The sequence below is a fragment of the Crocuta crocuta genome, unplaced genomic scaffold (genome assembly GCF_008692635.1).
Source record: "Crocuta crocuta isolate KB4526 unplaced genomic scaffold, BGI_CrCroc_1.0 scaffold172, whole genome shotgun sequence".
In the NCBI taxonomy this organism is placed as follows: domain Eukaryota; kingdom Metazoa; phylum Chordata; class Mammalia; order Carnivora; family Hyaenidae; genus Crocuta; species Crocuta crocuta.
Window position 1 is genome coordinate 2712286 of NW_027528872.1, and position 12101 is coordinate 2724386.

The following is a 12101-nucleotide window of genomic DNA, read 5'->3' on the forward strand; positions in this document are numbered from 1 at the left end:
TTCTTTCACCCTGGACACTCACAGGCAGAAGGAACTCAGCATTTCTTGCTTTAGTAATTATGTATTTGCAGGATGGCAGGGGGTCCAGCCTCACATATTGAAGCACGTCCTTCACTTATTTCAGCTGTAGGGCCTATTTCGGGGTCGGTGCAGGTGGCCAGCTCGTTTCTGCTACCCTTCTCTCCTCATACTGTACCCTCACAGGTACTTTGCCACCTATATTGCTTTGAATATCTGCTACTAGTTCTGGCTCAGATGTCCTACAAAGTTGGTACATAAGCTGACACATCATAAATTCCCTGTGGCTATAACGTCTAAGGGATCTTTTGACACTTCTAACACAAAAAAAACTTCCCTTGTGTTTCATTTTACATAAGAAATCCCAACTCTGTTGTCCATGTCCCAAAACATAAATTGTCCTCAGACCCTCCAACGCAGAAGGGAAACAATGGAGATCACCAAGGAAATAATCAAAGCCCATGTGATCTTGAAATAGCCTGTCAAGTTTGGTTGCAGGCACAGTCTGCAAGGGAGATCAGCATTTGGGAAAGAGCCACAGGTATCAGGAAAAGATGCTCTCAGCTGAGAGAGTGATAAAAGGCGATAAAAAATTGGGCCTGTACTAACCCGGAACATTCTTGAATTTTCTTTTGCCCTTCCCAGCAGGTTCATTTCCAGTTGCTTCTCTGTCTTTGCTCCTAACACTCAACAACAGGTCGTGGGTAGAGTAAAATATGTGTAAACATGGTCCCTGGCTATATAAGTTAGGATGCTTTGGACTGAAAGGAAGCTACTAGGAAAATTTATTTTCTTCCATAAAATCAGTACTTGAGTAGGTAAGCCCCAGGAGTTGATGGATTCAGCAACTCTGACCTCATAAAGGGCCCAGAATCTTCCCGTCTTTCTGCTCTGCCATCGTAAACATGTTTGTTCTGTTCTCAGCCTGCCTGCCTTCATGGTTGCTGCAGTTTGGGGCATCACATTCATACAAAACAATGTGAAAGAACATAGGCATCTCTTCCATGTTTTCTTTTAAAGAATGAAGAAACCTTTTCCCAGAAGCCTGTCGAGAATGCTCATGACTCACTGGCCAGAACTGTTCACCCTGAGCCAATCCATAGTCACTGAAAATGGCATTACCTGGTTGGCTTGCAATAGTATTTACCCCACCAGAGAGGAGGTCACCCTCTAGGAAAGTTAGATACCTAAAAAATTCATTAGATGTTAGCAAGGAAGAAACAGAGAATGTGTGTTAATAGTATTCTATCATCTGTTACAACATCAACAAATCATCCATGACACCCTAAAAATATCTGGTACCAGGTAAGAGAGAATATTTGCTGAAGGCACCACTTGGAGCACTTCATCTGCATTAACGTACTTAACCCATACATCAACCATGTAAAGTGGGTCTATTAAAGGTCCCTATTTGAAACATAAGGCACAGAGAGTTTGTGAGTTGCCCACAGTCACTTGCAAGGAAATGGCAGAGCCTAGATACAAATCTTGCCAGTCTACCCTCAAGCCTGCATGCATAATCATTACACTACTCTGTGTTCTTACAAAGCAAAGTAAGACCAGGTTCTCACTTTTAAGGAGCTTACCATCTAGTAAAGAAGTCTGCAGACTTTTCTGGTAAAGGAGCAGAGAGTAAATATACGCTTTGTGGCCATATGAGCTCTTCCACTGTAGAGCATGAAAGCAGCCATAGACAATACATACAGAAATGACTGACTGTGTTCCCAAAACTTTATTTACAAAAACAGGCAGCTGCCCAGATGTGGCCCATGAGTCCTTTTCAGACCTCCTGTCTAAGGAGTTATGTTCTAACAGTGCTTATCAAACCTCAGTGTCCATGTGATTCAGCTGGGATCTTGTTAGAGAATATGCTGCATTTTTTTTTTTANATTTTTAACAAGCTCCCCAATGTGTGCCATTGAGAATGCAGATCCCCCACCACATGCCGAGTATCAAGGGATTAGAACATGGGCAACTCTTCATGGAGTGTGATTAATCTACTCCTAAATATCTAGGAAGGGCATTTAATTGAGAGTGGAGGACCATGGGAAGCCTGAGATGATAATACCTGAATTGACTCCTGAAAGCTTCATATGAATTAGTCAGTGAAAACATGGGGAAGGTGATGGAGGGAACAATGTGTGCAAAGACAGAGTTGTCACCGAAAGACACATACTGTATGATTCCATGTATCCAAGGTACCTAGACTGGTCATCCTCACAGAAACAGTAGAAATGTGGTTGTCGGGGACTAGAGAGGAGGATGGGGAGTTTGTGATGGGTACAGGGTCTCAGTGTTACAAAATGAAAGGTTCTGGAGATCTGTTTTACAACTGTCAGTCGATGTGACACTACTGAGCTGTACACTGAAAATGGGTAAGAAGGTACATTTTACATTATGTATTTTACTACAATCAAGAAATTTAAAATTAGAAAAGCCGTGGAGAGCTACAAGTGGCACAGCACAGTGGGAGCTCAGGCTGCCGGGAGGAGGGTGGAGGGAGGAGGGCCTGTCTGGTGTGGCATGCTCCTGAACCCGGCACTGTTCTCCCTCTACACACTGGGGAATTGTTGAGGGATCTTCCAGAGGAGTATTTCTCGTCAGAATTAACAGGTCCTGCTTACGGGACGCATGGGGGTTTGATGGCACATGTAAACAGCCCTTAGTCCTGCCCCTTGGATTTGACCCCTGTCTCAGTCACTTTCTGACCCTCCTTAATTTCTCTGAGTCTGTTCCTACTCTTTCTTACATATGAGATGGCTTCAGGGTCTATTGAGTATAATGAGCTGAAGCGACAACAGACTGACTGAAACCTAGCTCTGTCACTTAATCAGCTGTGAGGATATGGTCAGGTAACTTAGCTTCACTGAGACTTAAATTTCTCTCTTAGAAAAAGGGACAAGTCCATTACAACCATTTTGAGAAGTGAATTGTAAAAATAAGCTTTATAAAACACAGGCGCTATGCTATGAAACATCAGTGGCGTTATTATCCTGCTGTCTGAGGGGCAGTTGGAGATGCCTTGCTTTAGGAACCATGGAGCCACGCTGTTCTCTAGCAAGCCTCCATTCCCCAGCCCTCTCAGAACCTGCTGTTTATCTTGGTCTTCCTTTGCACTGGAGCAATATGTGGTTTCCCAGGAGGAGGAAAGGAAGGTTAGCCAACCCTGCTGGATACAAATGGGAATGGGAACCAACCAGAGGCAGGAGTGGTTAATTGGAGAGGAAAGGAAACCATGATGCTTTTGTAGTTGAAGGCCCAACTGGGCAAGCTCTTCCATCACTTGGCATCTCCAGTTCCTTTCCACTGGGAGTGCCAGAAATCACAGGGCAGTAGTTGTTTGCACTGCCTTTGTGGACAAGAGAATGAAACCATTGCAGGGTAAATTTCTGCTAACAAACCTCTGTCACTCTGTGGTGTAAAGGGTGAGAAATGCCGGCTACACACAGCACAGTGTTTCTCTGAAGAGAGCCAGTGAGGGGATCCTATCCCAAATATTACTTCCATATCCTAAGACTTGTCCAGTATTTATTCCACAAAGACATCACTGGCCCATTTAAAAAAGAAAGAAAAAAAGCAAAAATGTGTCAAGCAAGTGAAAATCATCAGAGCCTTTTTCTGGCTGTGACCTAATAGCAATAGGGTTTGAAGCAGGGGCAGCGCTGACTTGGTAGAGGAAATGTGGGCACCAACAGCCACCTTGGCAGATACGCTGTGCTATTCTCAGACCTGACCAGCCTTCTTGCCACCTCCCTCCCTATACCTCTCACCTGTCTCTGGTCTGAGAGTACACTTGAACTCTGCTTTCTTGGAAGTGAAAACAAGCATGCAATGGAATCCAGAGAACTCCTGCCTTTGATGTCTGTTCCGCATGACAAAATCTGTTTTCTCTCCACATCTTGACTCTTCAAAGCTTACCTACAAATGCTTCTGTAGAAGTCACTAACACACTGTTTCTCGGATGTGGAAGTTTGGGAAGGAAAAAAAATGAAAGGAAAAAAAATAGTATCAGGATCCAAACTTAGAAAACATTTCTTAAAGTGACATTATCTACCCCTTTTAACTCAAAATAGACCTCTTTGTTACCAAAGTTTGTTTAGGAACTGCAAGCAAATTTTAGTATTAGGGTGTTGTAATTAAGAAAGTTAAGTCTGTGTCAGATATCTAAATCCATACTTTGGCTTTTTTCCCCCCTTCCCCTTATGTTCCGTGTGACTATTGCAGCCTGTTATTATGAGCAGTGGAGAGCTATAGCTTTAACTGTGCTTTCAGACACTTACATTCATCAATGAGGACAAAGGCCAAGCAAGATTAACCCAAAAGTCTGTGATTACAAAAAACAAAAAAAGAAAAAGGCTCTAATATGTCTGCAGAAGCCATGACTTCTCTGTACTGGGTTGCCTTGGGTTTGGTCATCTTCAAAATCAGGTAATTGGCCCTTTTGCTTGTGCTCCATTGTTAGACTACCCCAGTAACATTAGAAAGATTAAAAAGATTTAGCATACTGTCTGCATTTCATATCTTGCCTTTAGGGAGAATTGACCTTATTAAGAAAAAAAAAAAAACTTAAAAAGTCCTTCTGGAGTTTACATTCTTTACCAATACTAACATGGAGTCCAAATTCAAAGTAATGGCAAGCCAGTTCCTTCCCAGCTTCCTGTACTTGTAACAAAAGTTTGCCTCCTATCATCTGTAAATGAAAATGATTCAAGAATACTGAGGGTACCTTTCATTAAAGTTTCATATGGCTCTGGGAGATTCCCGTGAGCTTGGTTGACAATAGGACTTTTGCTGGGAGAGAGAATTGTATTATGGAGATGGTTTGGCAGAAGGTTGGATGAGGTGGCTTCCCAGAAATCTAGGGGCCTGCATCCTGTTCTCTCCAGCTTCTGTCCTTTGGCCTCTGTTCTTCCAGCTGTGCAGAGATGAGCACCCTCTGTTAGGGTCAGTTAAAGTTTCACCTTCCCCAAGGAGCTTTTTCTGATTGTGCCAGTCAAAATTCTCACTCCTTCTTCCGAGTTACTTATACTTCTTCTCAATGTGATCAGGGTCAATGTGCATTTTATGGGATCCTCAGTAAGAGATTAATTCTTCGAGGGCAAGAAACATATATCCGTTTTATTCCCATTATATCCCTATGCCTCAGCCTCCCCATAGCTAGTGCATAGTAGATACAAAATAATAAATGCTGAAGCTTATAAAATTAAAGAAGATTGTGCTTATTAACTTTTAGAATGTAAATATGTTAATAAATTCAATGAAAGAGTTTACTGGGCATGGAGATTTGAGAGAGGGACAAGGGGGAAGCACATTTTCATTTTTCTGACCTTATATCTTTATTCAATAGTAAATATCAAATGAAAGAAGTTGTTTTTTATATCTCCCATGCCAAAATTCACAGTTTTCTAACAGTACTGTTTGCAGCGTATGCAGTCCATAAGGTGCTAAAACTGTAAGCTTTTTAAAGAAAATTAGTCCTGATTTGAGGATATTTTTAAAAATCTGCCAGTCACGAAAGTACAAAACATACCCTATCTACTCTCCAGTCCCCACCTTCACCTACTGGATCAGAAAACAAAACAAACAAAAATCGCAGGAAATATTCTCAACTCTTTCCTGCCTCAGACACAAATTTGTAAGAAAGTAATTACCATGAAGAGAAAGATTGGTTTGCTACCTGACTGCTCTAAAATTATCTTGGAAATCCTTTGGTCCTAGATTTAAAATTCTTTATTTCAGACCTTCTCTAACAACATATCTAAGCCATGTCTAAGATCCTACAAGGAAAACTCTTCAAAGACAAAGTAATAACCTTGAAGAAAAGAAAGGATAGCATAAATTCCTCTTCGTTCTTATAGGCGTTTGCTATCTTCCCCACCACATTTCCTGCTGCAACTATTTGCCCAAACACAACAGATCAAAACTAGGCAGCCTCCATAAGAATGAAAACTAACAAATCTAAGACAGCTGGATTGGCGGCAGGTCAACATGTTGGTCCTGGGGGGATAAAATCACCTGCTGTTTTGGGGGCCCCCAGAATGGGCCTCCAGGCCATGATTTTAAACAGGGCAGGAGCAGGTAAAGGAGCACAGGAGGAACAAGTTCAGTCTGAGAATTAAAACAATGATGCATGTCATGCAAAGAAGGAAACTTTAGACAATATAATGCTTGGGTCATATATTATCTTAGACTGGGTCTGCATAAGACCCATCTGCTATGGAATGAAGTCCATTCTAGTGCCAGTGAACATTTGCACAACACATGATGTGGAATAGTCTCTGGAGCCAAGATTGGTTCTGTATCCACCCCGGGGCAGGTTGGTCAGTCTCCAGTGTAAACCTCCTTGGGATTAACCACTTATTCCAGTGTTGTGCACTGGATAATTAATACCAGATCTGCTCCAGACAGCTTTGTACATCCTGCATAGGGATGAAGACCCAAAAAGTTTTTTTGGTGATCTATTTGGATGGGATAGAGAGAGCTGTTGCTCTAATATTTGAAGCAGAGTCATCCCCATGTACAGGCGTGTACCTTGCACAGATAGGGGCTTATGGGAGACATGTGACATTTACCAGCAGGAGCTTGTCTGGACAGGTAAGAGGGGCAGTAAGTGTGCATGTGTGGATACAGAAGTGAATCTGTGGCATTAGTGCTTGAAGAGCAGGGCTATGTACCTCCTTTTAGCAGTCTGGAGAGGATTGAGGTAAGAGCTTGTGTTTCAGCAAGGTTTTGGATATGGAAGAATCCCCACTGGTGGGGTGGAATGACCTGAGTTATACGATTAGGGTTTCTGTGGATTTTTCCCATGTGATAAAAATATTTTTCTTCTCGTTTTGTTTGTAGCAGGCAGTATTGGACCAATAGTTTGCCTAAGCCAATTTTTTTTTTCTATGTTATTTCTGAAACCCTTTTCTCAAGCACTAAATAACAAGAAAAAAAAGAAATCTTTTCAAAAAAAAATTCTTACTTCTGTCGTTTCTCTTTTTTGTGTGTGCAGCACCAAAACTGCTTTTCTTCATCCCTGAATCCTTCTCCTGTATCAGCTTACCAGTCTGCATGGGTTGACTTGGCTGCCCTGCTAGTCCAGTTGTCTTTTTGATAAATTAGTATGGACAGCAACTTAAGGTTCCATGGAAATCTTAAACATGATATTTCTTATACTTGACTCACAGTCAATATTCTAGGAGGAAGGTTGCCCTACTGTCCCCTCCTGTGAAATCAGAATAACCACCAATCCTAAGATTAAACATTTTGATAAATTCTTTCCATGTTCCAAGCCATTCACACAATGTTATGGACTAAATGTTTGTGTCTTCCTGAAACTCTTAATGTTGGAGCCCTCGCCCCCACTGTGATGGTGTTAGGAGGTGGAGCCTTTGGAAGGTGATTAGATTTAGATCAGGTCATGAGGGCTGTGCCCCCGTGATGGGATTAGTGCCCTTATATGAAGAAGAAAAGACAACACAGTTTTCTCTTTCCTCATGCACATGAAGAACAGGCCATGTGAACACATAGTGAGAAGATAGGACACCTGCAAACCAAAAACAGAGGCTTTAGAAGGAAACACACCTGTGGGTACCTTGGTCTTGGACTTTCAGCCTCCAGAACTGGGAGAAATAAATTGCTATTGTTTAAGCCACCGAGGGTGTGGTATTTTATTATGCGAGCTAGAGCTAAGATACCCAACGAGAGAGTTTAGTCATGTAAATCTCTTCCCCTGATTTTAAGTCCAGATTCCGAGACTCAGACTTTCTGAGCCTTCCATGGAAAATCTGGTGTAAAAACTGTCCAGCCCCTAAAAAGTGTATAAACTGCCTCTGAGATATTGCTAAAGCTCTCCTCTTCCCCAAATTACCTCTGTGAGTTTACCCTCCTGGAGAAACTTTCTGAAAACTAGTGACTAAGTGCTCAAATGGGAAGGAGGATGGGTGAAAGATCAAAAAAAAACAAAAAAAAAACCAACTGTTGCTAATTGCATCTGTTGTTCATAGTTCTATATTCCTTTCACCTACCCACACTGATAAGCAATATGTAATAAAGAAGCTCCTTTTTAAAAAATAAAATGTAATTAAAAGTTTATCTTAAATTGGCTGTACTCAGCACAACTTGGCTGAAACATACCCGTTTGTCTTCGTTGAGTGGCACCTCAAGTGTCCATTCTAACCTGCGCCTTATCAGATGGCCTCCTGTCTTCCTAACTAACTGGGCTATAAACCCCTTGAAGCCAGATTGTGTTGTTTACTACAGTCTCTCCGGCATTAAGCGTTACACCATGACACCTCCCTATTTTCTCCTTATGCTTTCATCTCATGGATTCTCAGAAAGCTGGTCAAGTTCCTCTGTCCTCTCCACATAAGCTTGTGACAGACTTTGTCTGTACACAGTTGCTTGATCCATAAATGAACTTGGCAGACTTCTTGTGCCAATGAGTAACGTTTTTCTTTCCTTCTGGTAGTCTTGGACTCTATATTGCCACCTGGCAATTTTCTTTCCATCTTCCTACACACACACGATAGAGCAAAACGTCCTTGACTAACCAAGTTGCATGTAAGTGAAAGTGGGGCTCTTGGCTTGTGTCTGGCCCTGACCCCTACCCTGCTGTGAAAGCATACCAGCTTCTTAGTTTGATACCAGAGGAGACTACCTTGTGTGGATTTCATAGCAGTAGCAGGCTTCATCTGAAACTTGGGGACTCCTGTGACATATTACCACGGTAACCAGCCACCACCTGACCCTAACAGCCTTTGAGACTCTCTGATCTGAGGTGGAAATGCCCCCAGAAGCAGACTGCAGACTGACAGCTCTTAAGCACATGACCCATCTCAGAAGCACATAGCCAGCTGGAACTTCTTGGTTGCTGGGGTGAAGGGGCCTCTTTATCACCACAGGAGGAATCAGATGATTCAAAAGGTGTTCATTTCTCCCCCCTACCAGACATACTCGCCAATCCCCAACCTAGCTTCTGGTGAAAGGGCTTTCTTCCCTTTCTTATTACATTCTGTGTTATTCAAAATGCTGAGCTAAAGTGGGAGGGAGCAATAATACTTAAGGATTTAAAGTATCTTCCTATCTGTAGGGGAAGTCTCTGCCCCCAGTGTGGGAAAAGAGAAGGCAGCCGGGGAGGGAAGTGGAAAGTCAGCCTCCTGGGATGCATTGTTGTAATTGATTGTTTCAGGTCACAGGAACACACAGCACCATAAATGGGAGTGGATTTCAATCCTAAAGGGCAGTACTCCTTCTCACAGGAAAACAGGTGATTAATAGTATCCATGAGACCCATATAGATGGTGCCTATTCAACTTGTCAGGCATGTAAAGGCAGAGAAGAAAACATTCCAAAGATTAGCTTTTAAAAATGACCATTTTATTCTTTGGAATTGTCACAAGGGCGTGTTACGGATCTTGAACAAATTCCCATTCACCCCAAACTCAGGCAAAGAGAAGCAACGAAATTGGGGAGGAACATATTTGCCTGGGCATTGGGAGAGCTGGCTTCTGGTCATGGGTCACAGTGATCTTGGACAAATCTCTTTACTTGCCTGGACTGATGTTTCTTTCCTCCATACAGAAAGGTTGGACTGAATAATAGGTAAGACCCTATTCACCTGTGCAACTTCCATTACACAGCAAAGGCTGTCTTCCAGTTTGGGGACAGTTTCTAGAGCGTTGAGGATGCTTTCTAAGTGTTTGTCATGAAAATGAATGAATGATTATATTTCATCTTGACTTTTATCTCAATAGAGATTTTCCTTGACTTCATTTGTGTCTCGATTTGAGGAATGAAGAAAGGAAGCATAATGAAGGAAAGAAGGGAGGAAGGGAGGGAGGAAGGAGGGAAGGAAGGAAGGGAGAGAGGAAGAAAGGAAGCTTTGAGATATTCTTTATGAGAGGAATGTCTTGCCTTTCTCTGGACCCTAGGATACAAAGTTCCTAGCCTACATTTTCCACCTTTAAGCCTGCCAAAATCAAATTGATTAAGGAAGGATACCATAAAGATTTAAAGCTACATCCCCAGATTTTCAAGGAGTCCAAAGACCATTCATCTCCAATCAACCTTTCTTAGGATGATGGTGGTATTGATCATCAAAGTACACCATTTCATTTTTCATTTTCCAGATTATTTTCTGTGAATCATCTCATTTTATTTTTTCATTATTCCTTTGAGGAGTGTAATACTTGACACATGTATAGGACTTTCTAAATCACAAAGTATTTCATATTCAATGTCTTAAATAAGATCTTGAAAATCACTTTTTAAGATAATTTGGGAAGTTATTAGCGTCTCCATTTTACTGAAGAGGAAACTGAAATACAGAGAATTTCTCTCTTGCCCAAGATCTTGCCCATTTTTTCAGGAGGCAAAAGAACCAGGATTAAGAAATTGGCTCTGCTGGTAGACAACCAGATGTGAATCCTAGCTCTGCCACTGACTAGCTCTGGGTCCTTGGGTAAAATATGTAAAATCTTCATGCCTTGGTTTCCTCATCTATTAAATTAGAAAAATAATGGTACTTTCCTCACAGAAACTGGATGGGGGAAGAGACTAAATGAGTCAATACATTCAGATGCTTAGAAAAACTTCTACCACACAAAGCATTTTAATTGTTTGTCATCATCAGCAAAACCAAGACTGGAACCTGGGTCTTCCAACTTCTAGCTCAGTGATATTTCTGGTGCCCCACACCAATAGTATCCTTACTATACACATGAGAAAAAGCCTACAGCTTTGAAGTGCAAAGCTCATCCAAAGCCTCTCTTGAACGGAGAGGTCTAGAGCTAATGTCTCCTGGACTCTACTTAGTCCTTCCACCATTAAACCACACTGCTCTCCACTGCTCTTAAGTGTTTAAAACTTATAGGGGCACCTGGGTGGCTCAGTCGGTTAAGCGTCTGACTTCTCACAGTCCGTGGGTTTGAGCCCTGCATCAGGCTCTGTGCTGACAGCTCAGAGCCAGGAACCTGTTTCAGATTCTGTGTCTCCCTCTCTCTCTGCCCCTCCCCAGCTCGTGCTCTGTCTCTCTCTGTCTCAAAAATAAACATGAACAAAATTTTTTTAAAAATGTTTAAAAGTTATAAACCAACTACTCTCATGCAATCCGACTGACAGGCTGAAGGCAGACTCTCTCACTCTTCTGGGGAAAGGATCCTCTACCTTCAGTCTTAAGAGATCAAAGGGTTTGGGATGGCTCATTGCAATGGATACACGCTTACTACTACCTCCAGGCCTCTTCTGGGATAGTCTCTCTCCTTTCCCTTCCAACTGTAGTTATCATCAGCACTGAATGATTCCATATTTGACCATTTATAGCTTTCTTAGTACAAGTCATGTTTTTTGTATTTTCCTTGTATACTCCTTGAGAGTGCAGACTATGTTGTGTGTAGGTTTGTATTCTCTACTGCACATTGAGAAATGCTCAGTCAATAGCAGGTACATAAACAGATCTTGATTCATGAATTGATTACTTGTTTGAGGGACTGATAGTGTACCCTTCCAGTGGTTGACAATTGTCCTTACCTCTTACTTGCAAGTTCAGGATGATCAAATAACTTGCCTGGATGACCTTTAATACCACGGTGACTGAGCAAAGGTTGTCTGTAGGAGGAAGAGCAGGGGCTGGGGAGGGGAGAGAGTTCCCCATTGCTCTCACCTGGGCTGGCTTCCACCCCAGCCACTGTCTGACTGCACACTGTGTGCACGGAAGACACAGACCTGATCCAGGGCTTGCCCTCTTGTCGATGGTCTGGACCCCTCAGAGCACACCCGGACCGGACGTGACCTTGCTCTACAGTTAAAAACAAGTGAAAGTCATCTGCCAGGGTCACTTGGCACCAAAGTCCTGTGACAGAAGGGGCTCCACTTAAAGGGCAGCACAAATCCAGGGCATTAAAATAACCTGAATGGTGTCATTTTCTGATCAAATGCCTTTCCCTGTCGGGTTTGTGATTTTTGAGCCTGAGAATGTCCCCTCAAGGCTCGGGTTTCTCTGCTGTCACACTGGTCTCAGGCATGGAATGTGAGTACTGGCTGTGGAGGTCTGATGTAGCTATGTCACAATCCCAAAATGGAGAGACATTATCTCATAG

General features: G+C 42.4%; 1 long non-coding RNA gene across 1 annotated transcript; it reads right to left on the reverse strand.

Annotated features, from left to right (window-relative positions):
• Window positions 1-3788: 3788 nt before the first annotated feature.
• LOC144225366 (uncharacterized) lies at window positions 3789-12009 on the reverse strand. The gene is made up of 3 exons (XR_013333280.1): window positions 11912-12009; window positions 11533-11800; window positions 3789-3968 (listed from the first exon to the last, which is right to left on the reverse strand). It is a non-coding gene; the product is annotated as an uncharacterized LOC144225366 (long non-coding RNA).
• Window positions 12010-12101: the final 92 nt, after the last annotated feature.